Source organism: Watersipora subatra, chromosome 7, assembly GCF_963576615.1.
Source record: "Watersipora subatra chromosome 7, tzWatSuba1.1, whole genome shotgun sequence".
Taxonomy (NCBI): Eukaryota; Metazoa; Bryozoa; class Gymnolaemata; order Cheilostomatida; family Watersiporidae; genus Watersipora; species Watersipora subatra.
Window position 1 is genome coordinate 52366945 of NC_088714.1, and position 23929 is coordinate 52390873.

A 23929-nucleotide genomic window follows, 5' to 3' on the forward strand; every position below is an offset into this window, starting at 1 on the left:
AGGTGACATTCAATTAAAGGGTGATGTTCTAATTTTCAACCTTTTTTAATTGATGGCGTTTAATTAAAGGTGACATTCAGTAAAAGGGTGGTGTTCTAATTTTCTACCTTTATTATTGTGGCGTTTAATTAAAGGTGACATTCAAAACAAGGTGATGTTCTATTTTTCAACTAGGTTCTCAGGATTTTGAGAAGTTAGATTTTATTTTACGAATAACGAACCGTAACATAACATCCAACATAAACTTATAATATAACATAATTTAACAAACGACAACCGATAACATCTAACACAAAGTTTTAACACAAAGTAAGCCAACAAATAACAAAGGATAAAAGAACAACCGACATAAAATTATGATACAAAATAATTTAACTGTTCATGAACAATAAAGTTGAAACCAATATACAATTATAATACAAGAAATATGATACAAAACGTATAACACAAACAAATAGGACTGATAATTAGTGGGAAGTAATCAAATGTTTATTGTTGAAAGTTAAATGATGCATCACTATTGCAAATGTCCTCCTCATTCCGTAGAACAAGCTCGTCAGCGTGGATTAGGTGAATGTCAATTATATTGGTGATTCAAGCATCGGCTCACACTTGCTAAAGACAATCTTGTCCCGTCTTAATCGGGCCGTCTGAGTTAAAGTGATGAATCTTATTATACTCAGCCTTTTAGAGCGTTGGTCACCCCACAACATCCCTTGAACGACTTGACGATTAGCATCTTCAGATTTGTGCCAGCTCGACGTGTCTGCCAAAGTTTATAGGTACGTTCCCGTAGTGCTTTGCAGAAGTTTAACTCACCATTATGTGGTAGGATTGTTCCAGTTGAATGCCACAGCCTCAATGTAGTATGCTCTATCTAAAGGCACCATGATCCAAAGGTGTTTATTCACCAATCTGATGCATGATCAATGCATTTAAGATTGACCAACAAACCTTAAATTCCATCGAAATCCGCAGGTCTGTTAGTACAGCATGCTTAGTCAAGTACCTGTGATTACCAATTAGCGGGATAACTGTCGGGTGTCTAGCAAATATAGGTGGCCTTTAAATAAAAGAAGCCTTTGAATAAAAAGTGGCCTTCAAATAAAGATGACTTTGTAATAACAGGTCGTGCTCTATTTGCTAAAATATTAACAACATTGGATAAATATATACTCACACTAAAGATTTCTGTGTCTCTAAAAACTGGGTTTTATCGCACAACGTCTTAAGGCTAGAGTACGTTAGTTGAAAAGTACGGTCGTGGCTAGATTTATTATGAGTAATATCAAGAGTTGACAGTACATATCAGAGAACCAACCATCAATTAGTCTCTCAAGTGAAACGGTGTGTCTCAGTGAGACTAGCTAAGTGTATGTGGACACACCCTTTGCTTCCGGTCCAATCAAAGATTTCACTGTTAGTGCCGATATGAACACAAAATAAAAAGGAATTATTTGTTAAACTTTATAGTGCAGTTCTTAGTAGGACGCTGCATACAATAGTACAATTACTAACCTGATGTTCTATGCAATGAGGATAAGTCTTGTATTATTTTTATGAGTTGAATGTGTCATAAATATGCTTGTTGTATGTCCACTGCTGTTTCTTAATAAAGTTTTTAAAAGTAGTTTGTATGACAATAACAAAATGGCAAGAGTAGCAAAAAGTCTTTAATTTTTCCCTGAAAGCCAGTGAGGAGTTTGGAGGTGACTAAGCAAGCAAAAGCCAGTAACTAAAGTGTATGACCGATGCAAGCTTGTTGCTTTTGCCCAACATGACTGTTTCTCCTACATTTACATGGGCCACCACCACTATTTTCTACAATCTCAACTCATGACATCTTCATCACTCTTTCTTTTACTCATCCCATAGAATTAGTTTACATTCATAACTGGTTGACCAATCTTTACAATAAATACTTCGAACAGTTTGTCCAACAAAAAAGGCAGTGAAGTAGGCGTATAACGAAGAGAGCCTGTGAAACTTGAAGACACACAGAAGAACTATTCAGAAGATGAGGAATTATTTGTTAGCTCTTTATTAGTTTATGCTGTTATGTTATAGTTGAAGCATCTCAATTACATTTGTACTTTTATCATATATTTCAGTACTTCAGAGCCTTGGCTTTCGAATTAGCCCATTTTCAACAAACATAAAATAATAGAACTATAAAAACAGGGTGTCAAAAGTATGTCCTGCAATAAATAAACACTTGGTTATGGTTCCCACTATGTTATGTCATAATTAGCGTTTAGCCTTAGGTTGTCAATCCCGTTTGCTGCCATTGAGGCTGAGCTTTTTTGTGAAAATCGATGCTCTTAAACGCAGAGAGCGCTAATAATGAACTAGGAGTCTAAATAATCAACAATGCCCGAAGATCGTGCTAACGCACGACCAATACAGACACATATTCTGGGTTAATAGATTTTGGTTGACTGTGGAAGTAGTTGCTGTTGCAGTAGTATTATCATCTAAAGACTTCGTATCGCTTTCCATAATGTTTTATAAATATGATAATGCTTCAATAAATATAGTGCTATTAATAAAGGGAATGAAATCACATTGATTAAATTGTCACCTGCAGTGGCGTGGCCCTAAGACTATATGTAAATTGCACTCTCGCGAGATCACGTTATGCTTGAAATTGATTAGCCTCAGTCGTGCCCCTCAACATCACAACAAAAAGGAAGGGCTAGTGCACAATATCTTTGGGAAAACATAGTATGATGCTTGGAATCTGAGCTATCTATCATAAAAATTATCTGCACATGGAGAAGGAAGGACACTGAGTCCTTTGTCATCTTCATTGGTTCTCTGGAATTGTCCTACCTTTTCCTGCCACAAGCGTTATTATCGTAGTTGATAAATAAGCGGTAAGAGTACACAACACCGAATGTGACCATTGTGACGTCATAATTTGCGAACCTATACCATTGAAAGTTTCTGTCGTAGAGCTTTGGGGAAATCCTATAAACACCAAACAATGTCTATCTCACCATGTCAAACAATGGCTCATGTGAAAACCAAGATATTGAAGAGCCTGAATAAGCTGAAAAAGTACTGATATAATTGATGTTCGTTAACATTTGATGATAACTACTCCAGCCCTACACTAAACTTGTATTACTTGAAAATAAAAGATAAGCTACATTCATCTTAGTAACCAAGTGCTACTTAACTAACTGAAAATGACTATCTCAAAGTGGACAATGCTATGTTTGTGCTTGAGCTACTGCCATGAACCTTAAAAAACTCAGCTGCTCTTCTTTATCCAGTTCAGTTGTTTAACAATTGGATAATCCTCAAAGATTGCTGCCACACGGGACTCTCTGAAAGTTTGAAGAAACTCCTGGTAGTCAGAGGTTACTAACTTTTGTAAAACCTTTAATTGAACGCCATGTCGCTCTATTTTCCAACCCTTGTTTATAGTGGTGGTCAATTGGAGGCGGCGTTCAAATAGAGACTGGCGGTGAATTTTTCAAATGGCTCATCAGAATTTTGGGAAGATAAATTTAGCCCTAATACGGGCGAAGTGAATGTCGCCTATATTTTGTTCTTTGTTTTCAGTGGAGCGATATTAAACCTTTCAGGTGCAATAAATCTGCTAACTTACCTCCAACTTGTCAAAGATCTTTTAATAAATATGCATTGAAAAACCAAGAAATATCTCTAACAGTTGATATCTATTGCTTGTAATAAACTTGCGATGATATTATAGCCTGTGTCCTTCTTTGCCATTTGTTAGAGCTTTCAATTTTTAATTCATTCTAAATCTGAAGTAGTATTTTTATTCATATTCACCATTGTTGCATAAAAGCTCATTGCACTCATTAATATGTTTGCTATAGTTTGCAGCCAAAACTAGCTTTTTATGTGCAATAGAAAATGTGCTACTAGCGTTAATCAATTGTATGATCAGGTTACCGCAATGATGCTATCAAATAATATTCTTTAAATTTGCCAATTTGTTAGTTTTATAATGATAATCTATCATATCCTACAAATATTTCTAAATCTTTTACGTGTTGCATTTAGCACAAATGCAATGTGTAAAGATTTCACTCGCTAACGTAACCTTTAGCCCAAAACTTGCAACCCGTTTTTTGTAAATGTACATTGAAGTATTAGGACTACGTTAAACAAGAAACTACTATTAGCCTGAGTCAGTTGGTAATTATTTCTATGGTGCCGTTTTCAAAGTTCATCTACCATCGTAAATTTAAACCATTTCTTATACAGTGAAACTCGGATAACTCGCCCTCGGATAACTAAAAAACACGGTTAACTCGACGTATTTGTTTAATTTGTTCCCATGCAATGATAAATGGCTTTAGATCACTCGACCGAAACTCTGTTAACTTGAACAGTTTTTTGCCAAACGGCTACCAAGACGGTAGCCATTTGGCTACCGTCTCGCTTTGGAAAGTTACTATCGCTTTAAAATATCACTTTATTCCGAGCCATAGAAATAAACATCGAATTTTAGTAGTTCTTAGGCCTTGTTATTACCAACATCGGCAAAATATTTTCATTAACAACTTTTCTAAAGGTTTGCAAAAATCAAATTTTACCAAACAACCCCTTAGCGATAACCCTCCGAAAGCAAGAAAAGCGAGGTAAAATTCAGATAAATTTAAAGTAAAATCGGCAAAAGTGATAATGGGTTTTAAATAGTAAAGCAGTTTTGTAATAACTGACTTACTGCAAAATTGATCTTGGTTAAAACACTCGGTAGAAAAATACGTATGTAGTTTTTCTGAGCGTTTTAACCGCGATCAAGTTTTGCCAATTTTATTCTGAGAACGTCCTGGCAGTTACATCACCTAAAACAACAAACAAATCTCAAGTGATAGAAAATTATTTATACTTTCTGATTAAAAATATTTAAAACTTCACACGAGAGACCTTCTAACTTGCAACTTGCAACAAGCAATCTATGCTTTTGATTTATATATACCCTACAGGATGAAAATATTCGTTGGTCATAAAAGTTCGCGATTTCGCGAACAGTCAATTCCACGAATTTTTAATTTCCGTGAATAATTAGTTCTATTTTTAATCACAAAAGAGAATAACTACTGCATCAAAATGAAAACTAGTCGTTAGCCTAGTTTAAATATAAATACTAAACGTAATTGAGTTCCAAAACATTTTTAAAATCATTGCCTGAGATTTGAGCTAACACCATTGCCAATGCATCACATTTATTTACAAAATTATTCAAGGTTGTCACAAGATATGCAGAATGGTGTCATCGCGAAAATAGCCGCTAGGCAGAAGTACTAAATGTAGCCGAGTTCCAAAACTTCTTTAAAATCATTGCCGGGCTTCGAGCTTTATTGCCATTGCGTCAAACTTTACAAAACTATTCAAGGTTTTCACAAGTTATTCGGCATGGCTTCAGCATCGCAAAAAAGCTCTCCTAGTCTTTTTACATTAAAATCAACTCCATCAATCTCTAATACCGAAGTTGAGGACGAGCATGATCCTGATCTGTACATTATGGTATGTATTTGATTTGCAGTGCAGGTACGTTTTTCCATAATTAACTGCATTAGTTAATTCTTTAGTTTAAAAACTGATCGCTTTCATTAAATATTTCAGCTATTGTTTTTATACTTCCTTAACACTTATTAATATTTTTTCTTTTTTGTGTTTACTGCAGATTGAGAATGAAACAACCTACTCCAATTACGAAAACTAGAGAAAAGTAGTAATATTCATCAAGACAGAAATATTGGCAGAGAAGCAACCAGTCAACCTAGACCCCTTCGTCGACAACAACTCCTTAATATCGCTGCAGCAAACATGATTAAATTACATATTTTATTTCATGTATAGATATATTATAATTTATTACAAACTTGAGTGTACAAATAAAATATTTCAAATACAAATAAAATGTTACAAACGATTAATGGAGTAAATATAAACAGTTTAGTCCATATGGCGGTTGTCTAGCAATAAAATTAAACTGGTAGGTACTTTTGATAAGTGAATACAAGCGTATAATGGTACTATCTGACCAATTATTTTGGTAATAGCAGCTCTATATCGCTGTCACTCCTGGGTAGATGTTAAAGGCGATTCTCTCGCTACTACATGTCTGGTAAGGAATCTATCATCAGAACTCTCCTCGTGGCTTACTATTGCAAAATTCTGCCAGTTGGCCAAAGATTTATGCTCGTAAAGGCGTTTTTGTTCCTTTTTAAAAACATATATATTATCCTCGTAAGTAGCTGCGGTCACTCCAACCTCAATTTCCACCCTGAATGATTGGTGATCTTCTAAGAATGACATCTCCCACCCTTGCTTGTCCTGATAACTTGAACGCTCTAATAACTCGAACACTTTTACTCGGTCCCTTGAAGTTTGAGTTATCCGAGTTTCACTGTATATGTACTTGGAAGTATCAAGACCGCGTTAAACAAGGAACTACTATTAGCCTGAGATCATTATTGACTATTTTTTATGGTGTTGCTTTCGAGTTGAACAGACAAAGAATTGATTGTTATTAATGTTGACAATTAATTATTAATACGATTTTGTAGAAACTTTTTTACTGATCACTTGATATTACGCGTTCACATAGATGAAAGATAGTCAAAGTGGCGGTCAAATGGAAGTAGTGTTCAAATAGAAGGTGGTTCACAGTCTGGGCACATTTTTTTCTTCTGAGCGTTTTAACAGCGATAAAGTTTTGTCGATTTTAATTTTGAAACATCTCAGCATTCAAGTTAATTCGAACATTAAAAACAATTTCAAATGATAGAATAATATATACACTTTCTGATAGATTTAACTAAAATTTGGTGCAAATTTATCTTTAAGGTTTTTAACTCTAACAGTACTATTACATCGAATACGTGAAACCGGCATCGAAGAAAGATTTGTTTCCGGGAGTTATCTCCCCTACTTTGTTTAAAACAAAATTTATTGAAATAATTGACAAAACAAATTTCTTAGCGCAACAAACTGATAAACATAAAAATAAATTTTTTTTAAGTCTGTTTAAAGTAATTTGGTTTGTTAAAAATTGCAGAAAATGAAGAACATTATATTCGCACTTTAAATCCCTAATGCGCTAAAGGATTGGGTTAAATCGCGTAACGTCAACCCGATAGAGTACGTTTGAAATAGCGTACGATTGTGAGTTCATCTATCACGAGCAATATCTACAGTTGACGGTAAATATCCAAGAACCAATCTTTGATTGGCCTCTTGAGTCAACCAATATGTCTCAGTGAGTCAATTCTAGTGTTAGAACACTCACCAGTGGCCTCCGGTCCAATCAGTGGTTTCACTGTTGGTACTGGCATAAACCAAGAAAACAAAGTACCTGCATCATCTAGTAACTGATATGTCCTTACCAATTAATTATCAGATAAGTTGGTTGTCTGTAAATACATTAACCCTTTAGCGACCGCGGGCTTACGGCTGGAAATTCCCCAGCGTACCAGTGCATTTACTATGGCGATTTGAGCCTTCGACACCACTGCGTAAAAACTGCATCAATTTTCTTTAAAATTGAGGTAGTTACATAAATTAACATGCATCGGAATCCTGAGAAATTTCTCTACAAGCTGATACTTTTTTAATGTAGTTAGCTTGTATTTGCTTACCTGCAAGAGTCGCAATTCGTTGAAGCTACGAGTTTTTTTTATGTTAGTACGTCATTTTCGATTGTATTTTATATTCACTAAAAGCAATTGGCAATGTTGTATAAAAAATTCTTGCATGGATTCATATGTTCACAACAATTTGCAAAAAAAATTAGTCGTCCAAGAGCATTGAAAGCGGAGTTATGAGCTCCGATGTATAGCGGGAGCGCCATTGGAAAAGCTCGAGACGCCATGTCCATAAGCAGCGCAAGACAGTCATCCGACAAGGTTGCTCCAACCTTCGTGCAAATTGGCACAAAACTGCAAATGAATATGCATCTGGAAGCTGAGACATTTTCCTGCAGAATGAGATTTTTTCCTCTACACAGCTTGCAAAAACTTTGCAGCTAGACATCTATATATGCGCAGTTACAATATTTTGCTCTGAATTTTTATGCATTTCTTGAGACTAGATGTATGTAAAAAATTTGCATATAAAGTCATTGCACAGATTCATGTGTGCTGCAGCAAAGATTAACTGGATGTGTGCAAGAAGAATTGAGTCGTGAGCCTATATTCACACATTTGGTGAAGCAGCAAAAGACAGGAAGCAACATTTATGAGCAGAAACAGCAAATCACGGACTGCTAGATTGCAGAACAATATGAGAACTGAACTATTTGATTAGACTGCTGCTCTGAAGATGGCAGTGTGCAACAAATACAGCACATCAATGCACAACTAATACAATAGATTAGCAAATGTATGTACAAAAGCTAGCAATACAAAGCAGTGAAGCATTTGCAGAAACTAAATAAAATACCATTTGTAAATAAATTTAGCTAGCATGGTAAGGATCAAAACATGACTCGCACAAAGATATTCCAAAATTGCCTCCGCTGCCAGTGCAATCAGCTTGCTCATCGACAATGTATACAGACATTTGGTGGACATAGCCAGAGACAGCAATGGAAAGCAAATAACATAATTCCAAATTTAGATCTTTTAGATGGAATATGCTGTCTGAAGTTGAGCCAGCCTTTCTATGCCAGCAAGCTTTCATCTACAAATATAAATTTATCAGATAGAAAAACAGGATAGAACCAGTCGCATGTCATGGCAAAAACATTTTTTAATTTGAACAATTTATTGCCAGCAGGGTCTTCAAAATTGTCAATAAAGTGTAAACTTGCTCCTAATTTTCTTTCAATTTATAAACTGATTAAAAATCAGCGTAGATAATAAAGGAATGTGGACCAGTAAGGCAATAGAGTAGGCTTTTTGAAAATACCTATATGCAAAACTAAACAAGCAACTCGCCAAATATTTATCATCAACAGGCTCCGAAGCATCGCAATGTTTTTGAAGGCCATATTTATTCGTTTCGTTAAATAAAACATTTATCATGGCCGATGTTTAAAAAGCTTTGAATAATAAAAACACTTACCTGTTTAAGAATTCAAACTTATACTCCTGCCAGGCTGTCAGCAAAATGTAATTCTTTTGGTTTTAAATCAGCTCCTCTCTGAAATCCGTCATGACTCCCTCCTTCAACGCCGGCCGTTTCACTCTCACTTTCGTACTCCGATTCACTCTGTCGAATTTCTTTTTCACTTTCATCTTCTTCTTCATATTCTTCTGCACTGAAATCCTCTGCTTCACTTTCATACCAGTCGATATCTTCCTGTAAACGAATCTTTTTAGCAGCGCTTGAAATATCGCGTCCGTTCATGATGATAAGCTTTCCAAAAAGAACGATCAACTTTTAGCAACGTGTTCTTTTTGCACATGCGTATAATGGACTCATTACTGCCTCAAAATAGTAGTGTGATATCTTTTAAAACTCCTAAAAATATTAATTAAAAATTTTAGTGCCGTTTTTAAAATAAATAAATGAATTTAAAAAATACGTATCGAAGACTCAGATCTGACGGGCAATTACGGGTTTGGTACGCTGAGACTGCGCTCTCAGCCCGTAAGATTACGGGAACGGGAGTCAAAAGGTTAATGAGAGTAGAGATGCTGTATTGTACTTGTTTAGCTGTCTGTCCATGTCTGCAAGTTGCCCATGCTATAGATGCATTTACTAAAGCGCTGTATATGCAATAAAAGTTGTTTGTATCACAATATAATCGCGACATTAGAACAACCTTCCTGAAAGCCTCTTTTAAAAAGAATGTGACTCCAACTCAGTGAATGACTAGTCCCACTGTAAGTTTTTGTTTCCACCCTCGCATTGCTGGCAGCTTTCTCAACCGGTTTTCATCTTCAACCGTAACATCTTAGTTGCTATTCTCTCTGTTTATATCCATTGGATTATTTTACTTTGGAATTTAGTTCATTGACCATTCTTTGCAATAAATAGTTTGAACTTGTTCATCCAAATTTGTTGGTTTTTTTCAAGCGTCAACAGAAAATGCAGGCAAGTTGTACTATTACTAGGAGAGCCGGGGACACTGTCCCCTGAAGGTTTCATACAAGTATAGGGTCTCGACTACCATGAAACCTGTTTGCTTACATCTTGTTCACAAAAATTTAAACGCTACTACAAAAATCTGCTGATGATGGCATGTTAATTTGCAGACTTGATAGCGTAGAGGTACGACACTTACCAGTAGTAGAATTATAAAGTACAACCATTCGCCTGCAGTTCTCTATATATGTACTTTAGTTATCACATAGCATCATCATTGTATTTTATTCCATAAAAGTAGAGGTTCTTGTCATACTTTGGTCTTATGTTAGCTGAAGATAAATGCTTACCATGGTATCCTACACTATGGACTATTTATAAACCTTCAACTGTTGTCTGTATCTACTCTTTGCAACAAGTTGGTTGTTGGTTATCGGTAGGTTACTTCTCTCAATAATTTTCGGTACTTTGTATAAGAAATAACAACATTATTAAAATTCATCTTATACAAAATCTTGTTTAAATTTTTGAAATTTCAAAAATTCTTTCATCTCAAGGAGGTAGTTAGTTAGTTAGTAGTTAGTTAGTTCAAAACCGCTATTTGTGAAAGTACAAAAATTATTTTTCCAAATTCTCCTGTCTATTATGCAGCTATTTATATAATTATTTTAATAGAAATAATATTTTCAAGACTTTAAAATCATCCTTAGTGAAACATATATTGCTAATATTAATACATGATACTATAATGCAAGTTCATGCAATACAATACATTATTCTGTATGATAATATAATGCCATACTACGATACAGACATGATATTCAACATATAACATATTAGATTCCGACTTTGTCTGTAGCTAGTTAGTATTAAAGGGTGCATAAACCTCTCTCGTTTCAAATGCTGTTTTCAATTCTGTAGATGCTCCTTTTACCTTTGGTGACAATGTAGTCTTGTTCGATACTGTCTGTCTCGGAGCATATTTTATCTTATGCTAGTTCCCTAGTAGTCCAGTATGTCATAAGAGATGGTCAGGTATGATGATAAAGAGAATAACTACATGTACCCAATATGTGTAATAATTCTTATATCAGAGAAAGTGAATGGTTGGTGTAGTTGGCATTGTGTCAGCTGATGATGCTGAGTGCTGTGGGTACAACACCTTTATGTTACAACCTTTTTTCTAAACTTCCGCTGTTGCTTCAAACAGGCAGATGAACAAATGAACACGGCTCTTATTATAGTAAAAAAGATTGCTTTTGCTGAAAAATAATTGGGTCGCGGTCACAGAAACCATGGTTAAGTTGCAAATCACGAAGTTGAGTTATTCGACTTTAAAGTTGTAAAGGGAATTTGTTTAAATTCAGCGAAATTGCCCCAACCTTCACAGAAATTAGCCAGCAAGCGTAGACAGTGTCTTGTATAGAAGCGATAATGTTTGTATTATGAGTCAAAATTGTAGTAACGATAATAATAATATTATATGCGTATAACCGTAGTGATGCAGTAATAATATGATTCGTAGTTGATAATCCGGTGTAAGCTCGTGATCAAAATCTAAAGTTACTCAAGAAAAAGCGCTTTTTTCTTATATCCGGTCTTGAGCTCTTCAGTCCGGGTGGATAAAATGTAGATTAAATACGAGAGGGTATCATGCGTTAAATATGAGAGTAATGCGTAAAGAAATTGCCATCGCTAGATTAAAACAATTATAAAAGGTACTTACGGCTATACTATTACAATAAAAATAAAATAATAAAATATTAATTGATAGCCTAGGTCAAACAGTGCGGAACAGTATATGACAGTCTAGGTCGAACGGTCTTCATCTATATAATTTCACTTCATCACCCCCTCCTTAAAGTGGAGTCCGTCCTCGGACTCCGGGGAGATAACTTATCGCATGGGTCACGCAGTCTCTCCATCTTTCAGGTACCCGTCGCTCCCGCTCTGAGCGCCTTGGGCAAGGAGGAACCGCTACTTCCGGCTCACCCTCCTCATCACTAGCAGACTGATATGTCCCTTCTTCGGACCCCGTTTCTAACGCTGGGATTTCTTCGTCTTGGGCCGGAGGGGGAGTTCCTGACGGTGGGTCTATGATATCCTGGTCTTCCTGGACCGCTGCGTCGGGTACTTCTGTCTCGGCTGGGCATGTGGCAGAAATCGGAAAAATTTCATCCATGGTTATCTCCTCGTACTCAGCTGGAGTTGGATCTGGTGGTGTTGTCGTTGTGGTTGTCTCGGCAGCGATGGATGTAGTTTCGAGATACAATTTGATCCGTCCTTCGTGTTGGACTGTACGTTTGCCGTGTCGTTCCATGTCGTATACCTGATACGGAAGACTCTTTGTAATTTTGTATGGCCCGATATACTTCGGCTGGAGTTTAGCCCCCTTTCCTTTTCCCTTGTAGAACGATTTCAGCCATACTTGGTCTCCAACGGTAAATAGAGGTGGGACATCCACTTCTCCCCGGGGTCGATACTGTTGGTCTCTCAGGAGTTGTCCGGCTTGTTGCAATCGCTCCTGTAACTTGACAGCATATTCCTGCTCTGTAAATTCTGGAGCCTCTACTGGATGGTGAATATCCGCGGGTAACCGAGTTTCCCTTCCCATCATCAGGTAATTGGCGGATTCGCCGGTTACGCGGTGGGGGGTGGCCCGAATAGTCCTCATTATCTGTGGTAACAGTCTGTCCCACTTATCCACCTCTTGTCCTGCTAGTAGGGCTCGCAGCGAGTTGCCCACCGTTCTGTTGAGACGTTCAACCACAGAGTTGCCTTGTGGTCGGTACGGAGAGGTTTGCGTCTTGTCGCATCCCCAGATTTTGCAGCATGCTTGGAAGAGCTCCGACTGGAACTGAGCTCCCTGGTCGGAATGGATGACTTCTGGAATGCCAAAATATGCGAATACTCGCTCATCCAAAATCCTTGCGATGGTGGTTGCCTTCCCATCTGGTATTGGTATGGCGTCGTGCCAACGGGTGAAATGGTCTGTGAGTACGAGTATAAGATTATTTTCAGCTGTGGTAGGGGGAAGTGGACCGCACAGATCAATTGCCACGATCTGCCAAGGCCGACCGGCGTACAGATGATTTTCAGCTCGGCTGCGGCGGTGATCGGTGCCCTTGGCTTGCTGACAAGCCATACACGTTCTGACCAGTCTCTTTACATGACTCGTCAGGCCAGGCCAAAACCAATTTCGTCTCAGCGCAGCTATGAGTTTGTTTGCCCCAAAGTGACCCTCCTGATGAGTCTTTTCGATCAAAGACCTCCGGGGGGGTCAGATTGCACGGGGGCAGATTGCCCATCGTTTTCCTTCAAGTCCCGTGATCTGAAGCTCCTCTTTTTCTGTCAGAAACAGGTGGCTCCGGATTTTCCACAGCTGTGCTGTTTCAGCGCTCACCACTCGAGAGTCGATGCTGGTCTGTCCCAATATGGCCTGGATGATGGGCCGTAAGTTGGGGTCATCTTTCTGTTGCTGACTCAAATGTGAAATCTTTGCGGTTTGCACTTCCCGGGCTCGGGGGAGAGCTATGTTTTTCGGAGTGGTGCGCACTACCTCGCTCCATCGACGTGGTAGAGGCGACGTCGTGTTCAGCTCTTCTGGATTCTTCCGAGTTTCTTGATCGCTGGCTATCACTTGGCAGCGTTCCATAGGAACAGGGGCAAAGAACCGTGGAGGTCGTGAGACTTCGACATTGCTCTCTTGCGGTGTAGGGGCCCAACGGTTGTTGAGCTGGGGTACCATGCTACCTCGGGTTTGTGACACGACCCTTGGGTCTGCCACCCGACCTGGGTGCAAGTTCGTACTGTGATACGGTGGTCTCTATTTTGTCGAAGGGGGTAGAGGCCACCGGTTGGTGGGTGCAAGGTTTGTGTCCTCTGGTGGCCGAAGAACCCGCGAAGGTCCGGCACGACTCTCCAGAGATACGTTCGCAGGGAGCAAGGGCAGTGTATATGCCGTGGAGTGAGTTGGGAACCAAAGATCCTTGGTCCGGCGTACCATGCCTTCCGGAAGCAGAGGAGCCTGGGGCGGTCCTGCGTGGCTCACCGGTGGCAAGTCCGTACGATTCACTCGGGGTGTGATCTCCGACAATTGCTCGTGGTCCTGGAGGTGCTTGTTAGGTATATCGTGTTGGGTCATGCGGCTGCATTGCCTGCAATCTTTACACACCTGACGACTCAACCCATCCACATTATTATGCTTCCTGCCTTTACAATGTTCTATCGTGAAGTTGTATACGCAATAATTACGTTCTTCCGCCGACATCATCTTGGAATAATACGCAATGACACGCTCTTGCCCGTCTTGCACTTGTGACAGTATGCCGCCTAGTCCCACGGCGCTGGCGTCGGTGTCCAGGATGAAAGGTAGGTTGAAGTCTGGATACGCTAGAATCGGTGCAGAGACCAGACGTTGTCGTAGCGTGCTGAACGCCTCCTGGCAAGCGTCTGTCCATTTGAATATCGCATTCTTCGAGCTCATCTGGTTGAGTGGTCTGGCGATCTCAGAATATTTGTGTATGAAGCGACGGTAGTAATTACACGTCCCGAGGAACGATCTTAGGTCTCGTTTGTGTTGGGGTGGGGGCCAGTTCTTAATAGCCTCTACCTTGTCTTCGTCCGTTTCTACACCAGCCTGACTGACAATGTGGCCTAGATATTTGACTCTATCTGCAAATAAGGCACATTTACTTGGCTTAAGTTTCAGATTCGCGGCCTGCAGTCTGGAGAAAACTTCTTCTAGTCGTTGGATATGAGTATCCACATCCGGTGCAAACACGATGATGTCATCGAGATAGATCAAGACAGTCTGCCAATGTAGTCCTCGTAGTACTGTCTCCATGAGACGTTCAAACGTCGAGGGAGCCGAAGAGAGGCCAAATGGTAAGACCTCCCATTCGTATAGGCCAGATCTCATCCCACCGCTGCCACCAATAAAGGGAATTTGTTTAAATTCAGCGAAATTGCCCCAACCTTCACAGAAATTAGCCAGCAAGCGTAGACAGTGTATTGTATAGAAGCGATAATGTTTGTATTATGAGTCAAAATTGTAGTAACGATAATAATAATATTATATGCGTATAACCGTAGTGATGCAGTAATAATATGATTCGTAGTTGATAATCCGGTGTAAGCTCGTGATCAAAATCTAAAGTTACTCAAGAAAAAGCGCTTTTTTCTTATATCCGGTCTTGAGCTCTTCAGTCCGGGTGGATAAAATGTAGATTAAATACGAGAGGATATCATGCGTTAAATATGAGAGTAATGCGTAAAGAAATTGCCATCGCTAGATTAAAACAATTATAAAAGGTACTTAAGGCTATACTATTACAATAAAAATAAAATAATAAAATATTAATTGATAGCCTAGGTCAAACAGTACGGAACAGTATATGACAGTCTAGGTCGAACGGTCTTCATCTATATAATTTCACTTCATCTGCACTAACTGAATTTATAATTTTGGAAAGGATTTTTGTAACACGTGCTTCTGGGCCAATCAAAGAGGTCTGAATCTGTATCTGAATACAGGATCTGAATCTGAAGTCAATTTAGATAATAAATGTCTTAAAACCTCGGAAAAACCCCTTAAAACTGTTGTTATGCTAAACAGGAAGTACTGAAAAATGGCGTCCGAAAAACGTAATCGTTTCTTTTTTGCCGATTTGAAAGATAATTCTGACATTATGGACACTTATAATGAGTACTTTGGTATTCCAACTGATGCCAAAAGCAGTGTAAGTAAAGGGAATGACAATGATATATTCCTAACCATTCTTATAAGATTTTTGCAATATTTAATTATAAGAATAATTATTCGATTTTATAAGATTTGATTATAAGAAAAATTATTCGAATTTGCAAGATCGAAGTATAGAGTGATCGATGATGTGCAATATGTTACTGTTATTATTTTTTTTAAACATTTTGTTGATCATACTGCGGTTGTGCTCAATATCGCGGCACTGCCAAGCCGTTTTTAATATCTGCAAAATTAAGTAATACATTTTCTTACAGCTATACAGCCATTTCTATGACAACCAGCCAAAATCTGTTTAGATTTTTAAATTCAGCATAATGTTTTTGATGTAAAGACAGAAATCTAGATAAATATCACAACCTCTTAATATTGGTTGCTATGACGTTTTGAAATGTAAACAAAACTTTGCATCGGTTTTCGTTTCTCAGACTTTAACACCAGTTTTCTCGGAACTATGTTTTCGCACCGATGGTAAACATGCATTCAGTCTATTGACCATAAAACCTGCTGTAATTAAGCTAGAATCAAAATCTTTTTTGCAAAATAACTGTGAGAACTTTCTCCTTCTGCTAGAGCAGATAACTCTAAATCTTATACTCCCGACTTAACCATGGTTTCTGTGATCATGACACAGGATTTCTCCTTATCAAAACTGTTGACCATTTAATGGTCAACAGTTTTGATAAGGAGTGAACTAGTTTTCATAGAGTTGTTATATATGTACTTCTGGCTATCGATATCTGCAATTTAGCTCTGGTACAACTTTTTTCTATTGGAATGAATGTCTATAGAGCTAGTTTTCTAAACATGTGAAATGTTTAGAAAACTAGCTCTAAAACATGTTTAGAAAACTCTTTTGAAATGTTTAGAAAACTCTTTTGAAAACTCTTTAGAAAACTCTTTAGAAAACTCTTTTGAAAACTCTGTTTGAAATGCTCTTTTCTGTCTTCATTACGAAGAGCCAGTAAGGAGTTGTCCAGCCTCGGCTACTACAAGGTGTAAATATATGGAACAGTTGCACAGAAAAGGAGTTGTCTGATCAATTTAATAAAAGCTTAATAGAATAACAGATTAACAAATAGTAGAGTAATAAACATCATCAGCATCATACAGGAATAAAGCATTAGTAATGATCCATTGTTGAAGTACTCAAATTTTACAGTTTTTCACTGAGTCAAACAAAACTTTTTAATTTCATGTTTTGTCATAGCCTGTAAACTTTGATAACAAAGCATCAATTATAATAGTCATGCATGCAAAAAAGTAAAATATTCACAAAGATGGGTAGAATGTCAGAAATAATAGTTTGAAGAAAAGGGTTAAAGCCAAAGTGAGAGATTAAAGCTAATAAAATTCATGATGACAACTGCTAACTTCCTAGTAGAGTCACCATCCGTGTTCAACCCACACACCTAACCTTTTCACATAATCACCAACACAACGGTTATTACTGGGATTAAATATTGTGTAGATTATCTGCGTACTGACTACATGGATGGCGCAACTTGTTGAACATGTCTTGCTGTCTAATGCTATGCTTGCAATGCTGCAGTTGGTGCAGAAATGTAAGCTCTCGGTTCAATGAAAAATTTGTAACAAATAGTTGAGCATATATAGTAAATTGTTGTATGTATATTTCATAGTTGCTATAAGAGCTTCCTAAGAACTAACAATAATTATGTACAGTACTGGTCTATGTCTATCTCAAGAAGGAGTTATCCTCTTTTGTCAATTCTCACTGTAAAAACTCCATGTTCGGCTCATCAAACTCCTGTTTATATAGTGCCACTAAACATAGTTACTAAAGTATACTGTGTTACTTAATGATTGTGATATCAAAATAGTTGCTAGTTCTCTCAAATAATTTCAAAATGTTAGGAAATCTTATTTATTCTTTCACAAATTTTAAGCAGAAATACTTTGGCATGTCTAGAACAATCAAAAGTTGTTTTTTCTAAAATGCAGCTAAGCAAACGAAAAAATTCTAAATAATAAATTTGCCCTTTCTTAGATGTTTTGGATGATTAACCGAACCCAGGTTATAAGTGCTTTATCTACAACTGTCAGAACATATGTTTAGAAAACTCTTTTGAAATGTTTAGAAAACTCTTTTGAAAACTCTTTAGAAAACTCTTTAGAAAACTCTTTTGAAAACTCTGTTTGAAATCCTCTTTTCTGTCTTCATTACGAAGAGCCAGTAAGGCATTCAACAATGGATCATTACTAATGCTTTATTCCTGTATGATGCTGATGATGTTTATTACTCTACTATTTGTTAATCTGTTTTTCTATTAAGCTTTTATTAAATTGATCAGACAACTCCTTTTCTGTGCAACTGTTCCATATATTTACACCTTGTAGTAGCCGAGGCTGGACAACTCCTTACTGGCTCTTCGTAATGAAGACAGAAAAGAGCATTTCAAAGATAATCTACACAATAATCTACTAGTTTATCATCATCCTGAGATTATTATATCATTATATTAATGATATAATATATTATATCATTATATTATATATTCATTACGTTATTAATTGATTAATTAATAATTAATTAATTATTAATTACAAGGCTGGACAACTCCTTACTGGCTCTTCGTAATGAAGACAGAAAAGAGCATTTCAAAGATAATCTACACAATATTTAATCCCAGTAATAACCGTTGTGTTGGTGATTATGTGAAAAGGTTAGGTAATATATATAAATATAAGGTTAGGTAATATATTATCATTACTAATGCTTTATTTCTGTATGATGCTGATGATGTTTATTACTCTACTATTTGTTAATCTGTTTTTCTATTAAGCTTTTATTAAATTGATCAGACAACTCCTTTTCTGTGCAACTGTTCCATATATTTACACCTTGTAGTAGCCGAGGCTGGACAACTCCTTACTGGCTCTTCGTAATGAAGACAGAAAAGAGCATTTCAAAAAAAGCATTTCGACTCATTGCAAATTTACATCATATGCCTGCATATATTATTCCAACAAATGATCTTTCCAAATCTCTGCGTCTTCTTACTCTGCCTATGCTAAATATTTATTTTACTTCAATTCAATGTTTCAAGATTTTTCATGGTTTGTGTCCTCAATTTTTACATGACAATTACAGGTTCTTAACTCATTTCAACTTACGCGATATGAACAAATTGCATACAATCACTAACAATCATTTTGAAAATGTCATTGCCAGCTGATTTAACAATCTTCCACCAAATATCCGTTCTCTTAGCAGAGAAAGGCATTTTAAACACTATTTGTCAGACTATTTATTCAATTTTAATGGCTAACTGTTGCTTTTTTTCCCTTTTTTTTGTTTTACTATTGTTGTATGGCCTGATTTGAAAGACATTTCTATTTGTGAAATGAAATTATTGCCAATAAAGTACTATATATATATATATATATGAAACCGTAATTATATTAGTTGTATCGTGTGATGTGTTTGCTGAACTAGCATGCTATGTGCTTTTTTAATGCTGGCTTATTTTGAATATTCTCCCAATTTTGTTTAATTATTTTAAGTTGTTATTCATCAAGGTTTTCAACCCTGATCTTAGCTAGACTTTCAGTGTATGACACGGCTATCAAACATGAGTTCTGTTTCCTAAAATTGTCACCCCTGTTTATGTTTATAAAAAAAGTTGTTGATATCATTAAAACACAATATTCTTTATAAATCACCTAATAACCCGCGAAATATAAAATTGAAAAACACGTGTTTTTGGGTTAGTTTGCAAAAATATTAACAACACTATAGAAATAAATTATTGCACTGGAAATTTCTTTCTCTAAAAAAGTAGGTCACATGACGTAAGGTGAAGTCGTTAGAGTACGTTTGACAAAGCGTACGATAGTGACTACATCTATCACAAGCGATATCTACAGTTGACAGTAAGCATCAGAGAACCAATCATTGATTGGCCTCTCGAGTCAACCGACATGTCTCAGTAAGTCCAGTTAAGTGTATGGGCACACACCTACGGCCTCCGGTCCAATCAGTGGTTCCACTGTTGGTTCTGGCATGAACACAAAAAATACAGAAATAACTTGTTCGAATAAAAGTGTAGTTGTTGGTAGGGTGCTGCATAGGGTATTGCTATTACTAGCCAGATGCAACTATGCTATCAAGGTAAGTTATGTATTATGTTTACAAACTAAATGTGTCATAAATATGCTTGTTGTACATCCATTAGTTGTGTGTCAAATGCCTACAACTTGCTGTATTTTTTTTATTTTTTAAGGTATATTGTATGAAAATAACAGAACTGAAGAAGTAGCAAAAAATCTCTATAAGTATTTAATACCTACACATAACAAGTCGTCTAAAAAAGAATATTGTGAGATTGTCTTTTAATCTTTTAAATATAAACTATTAATGTATACTGTGTTGTTTAGTGATTGTGATATAAATATAATCTTCAGTTTCTTAAAGATTTTCAAAATTTTAAGCAATCTCTTCTATTCTTTCACAAACTTAAATCAAAATACTATAGCATATTTAGAACAATCGTAAGTTGTTTTTCTAAAATGCAGTTCAACAAACGAAAAATTTAAAATAGTGAACTTAACATTTTCTAGTATTTTGAATAATAGAAAGAGCTCAAGTTATAAGTGCTTTATCTTCTGTCAGAACACATGTTTAGAACACTAGCTCTATAGATATTCATTCCAATAGAGAACAATTGTACCAGAGTCAAATTGGAGATTTCTATAGAGAGAAGTACATATATAACTCTATGGAAAATATTTTACTCCTCATTAAAACTGTGGACCATTTTAGCAAAAGCAGTCTTCATTACTATAATAAGGGCCGTGTTCATTTGCTCATCTGTCTGTTTGAAACCACAGTTGGAGTTTATAAAAAATGTTGTAACATAAAGGAGTTGTACGAGTTGTATTATCTCTATTAAAATAATTATATAAATAGCTGCATAATAGACAGGAGAATTTGGAAAAATAATTTTTATACTTTCACAAATAGCGGTTTTGAACTAACTAACTACTAACTAACTAACTACCTCCTTGAGATGAAAGAGTTTTAGAAATTTCAAAAATTTAAACGAGACTTTGTATAAAATGTATTTTTAATAATGTTGTTATTTCTTATACTATGTACCTAACATTATTGATAGAAGTAGCCTACAGATAACCAATAACTAACTTGTTACTAAGAGTAGATACAGACAACAGTTGAAGGTTTATAAAAGAGTCCATAGTATAGGATACCATGGTAAGCATTCATCGTCAGCTAACATAGTCGAGACCCTGCACTTGTATGAAACCTTCAGGGACAGTGTCCTCGGCTCTCCTAGTAATAGTACAACTTGCCTGCATGTTCTGTTGACTCTTAAAAAACACAAACAAAATTGGATGAACAAGTTCAAACTATTTATTGCAAAGAATGGTCAATGAACTAAATTCCAAAGTAAAATAATCCAATGGATACAAACAGAGGGAATAGCAACTAAGATGTTACGATTGAAGATGAAAAACTGGTTGAGAAAGGTGCCAGCAATGCGAGAGAGGAAACAAAAACTTACAGTGGGACTAGTCATTATCTGAGTTGGAGTCACATTCTTTTTAAAAGAGGTTTGCTGGAAGGTTGTTCTAATCCCGCGATTATATTACTGTGATACAAACAACTTTTATTGCATATTATACAGCGCATTAGTAAATGCATCTATAGCATGGGAAACTTGCAGACATGACAGACAGCTAAACAAGTACAATACAGCATCTCTACTCTCAGAAATGTATTTACAGACAACCAAATTATCTGATACCTCCCTCATTAATTGTTTGGGACATATCAGTAACTACATTATACAGGTATCTCGTTTCTTTGGTTTATGCCAGTACCAACAGTGAAACCACTGATTGGACCGGAGGTCACTGGTGAGTGTTCTAACACTAGAATTGACTCACTGAGACATATCGGTTGACTCAAGAGGCCAATCAAAGATTGGTTCTTGGATATTTACCGTCAACCGTAGATATTTCTCGTGATAGATGAACTCACAATCGTACGCTATTTCAAACGTACTCCAACGTATTGACGTTACGCGATTTAACGCGATCCTTTAGCGTATCAGGGATTTCTAGTGTGAATATTATGTACTTCATTTTCTTCAGTTTTTAACCAATTAAGTTACCGTAAAAATACTTACAAAAATATGTTTTTATGGTTATCAGTTTGTTGCGAAACAAATTTTAGTTTTTTAATGATATTAATAGTTTTTATTTAAAAAAGTAGGGGAGATAACTTCCGGAAACAAACTTTCTCTGATACCCGTTTCAAGTATTAGATGTAATAGTACTGTTAGAGTTAAAAACCTTAAAGATAAATTTGCACCAAATTTTAGTTAAATCTCTCAGAAAGTGTCGACGTTATTCTATCATTTGAAATTGTTTTTAATGTTCGAATTAGCTTGAATGCTGAGATGTTTCAAAATTAAAATCGACAAAACTTTTTCGCTGCTAAAACGCTCAGAAGAAAAAAATGTGCCCAGACTGTTAATCACCCTTTTTTTGAACACCGCTTTCATTTGACCGCCACTTTGACTATCTTTTATCTATGTGAACACGTAATATCAAGTGATCAGTAGAAAAGTTTCTACAAAATCGTATTAATAACTAATCGTTTACATTAATAACAATCAATTCTTTGGTTGTTCAACTCGAAAGCTTCTCGCTTTTTTCATTAAATCTTTGAAAGCAACACCATAAAAATAGTCAAAAATGATCTCAGGATAATATTAGTTCCTTGTTTAACGTGGTCTTGATACTTCCAAGTACATATATAAGAAACAGTGGTAGATGAACTTTGAAAACAGCACCATAGAAATAATTACAAACTGTCTCAGGCTAATAGTAGTTTCTTGTTTAACGCAGTCCTAATACTTCAATGTACATATACAAAAAATGGTTTGCAAGTTTTGGGCTAAAGGTTACGTTAGCGAGCGAAATCTTTACACATTGCATTTGTGCTAAATGCAACACGTAAAAGTTTTGCCAAAAACTTGTTTGAACAATAATATTGGCTAGGTCAGCAGTGCAAAAAAAGTTGAGGTCGGAAGACATTGTAGAAATTATTGGGCAACGATAAGATGTTCGTTCCATCAAAAGCATCAATCAAAACGCAGCTATCCGAGCAAATGATGCAAATATTTTCGTTTTAAAAACATTAATCTATGTTTTTGCATGTACTATAAGTATGTTTCGTTTATGTCACTTGTTCATAAAGAAATATTTGTAGGATATGATAGATTATCATTATAAAACTAACAAATTGGCATATTTAAATCATATTATTTGATAGCATCATTGCGGTAACTTGATCATACAATTGATTAACGCTAGCAACACATTTTCTATTGCACATAAAAAGCTAGTTTTGGCTGCAAACTATAGCAAACATATCAATGAGTGCAATGAGCTTTCATGCAACAATGGTGAATATGAATAAAAATACTACTTCAGATTTAGAATGAATTAAAAATTGAAAGCTCCAACAAATGGCAAAGAAGGACACAGGCTACAATATCATCGCAAGTCTATTACAAGCAATAGATATCAACTGTTAGAGATATTTCTTAGTTTTTCAATGCATATTTATTAAAAGATCTTTGACAAGTTGAGGTAAGTTAGCAGATTTATTGCATCTGAAAGGTTTAATATCGCTCCACTGAAAATAAAGAACAAAATATAGGGGACATTCACTTCGCCCGTAATAGGGCTAAATTTATCTTCCCAAAATTCTGATGAGCCATTTGAAAAATTCACCGCTAGCCTCTATTTGAACGCCGCCTCCAATTGACCACCACTATAGACAAAGGGTTGAAAAATAGAGCGACATGGCGTTCAATTAAAGGTTTTGCGGAAGTTAGTAACTTCTGACTACCAGGAGTTTCTTTAAACTTTCAGAGAGTCCCGTGTGACAGCAATCTTTGAGGATTATCCAATCGTTAAACATCTGAACTGGATAAAGAAAAGCAGATGAATTTTTTAAGGTTCATGGCAGTAGCTCAAACACAAACATAGCATTGTCCACTTTGAGATAGTCATTTTCAGTTAGTTAAGTAGCTATATTTACTAAGATGAATGTAGCTTATCTCTTATCTTCAAGTAATACAAGTTTAGTGT

At 36.2% G+C, this 23929-nt stretch overlaps 1 protein-coding gene across 1 annotated transcript in view; it reads right to left on the reverse strand.

The window, feature by feature from the left end:
- LOC137401118 (cytochrome c oxidase assembly protein COX16 homolog, mitochondrial-like) overlaps positions 1–21826 on the reverse strand; it is a 386239-nt gene extending 364413 nt beyond the window's left edge. The window contains exon 1 of the mRNA XM_068087484.1: positions 21769–21826. The gene's annotated coding sequence lies outside the window, so the exon portion shown is untranslated. The remainder of the gene's footprint in view (positions 1–21768) is intronic.
- Between the last annotated feature and the right edge of the window lie 2103 nt (positions 21827–23929).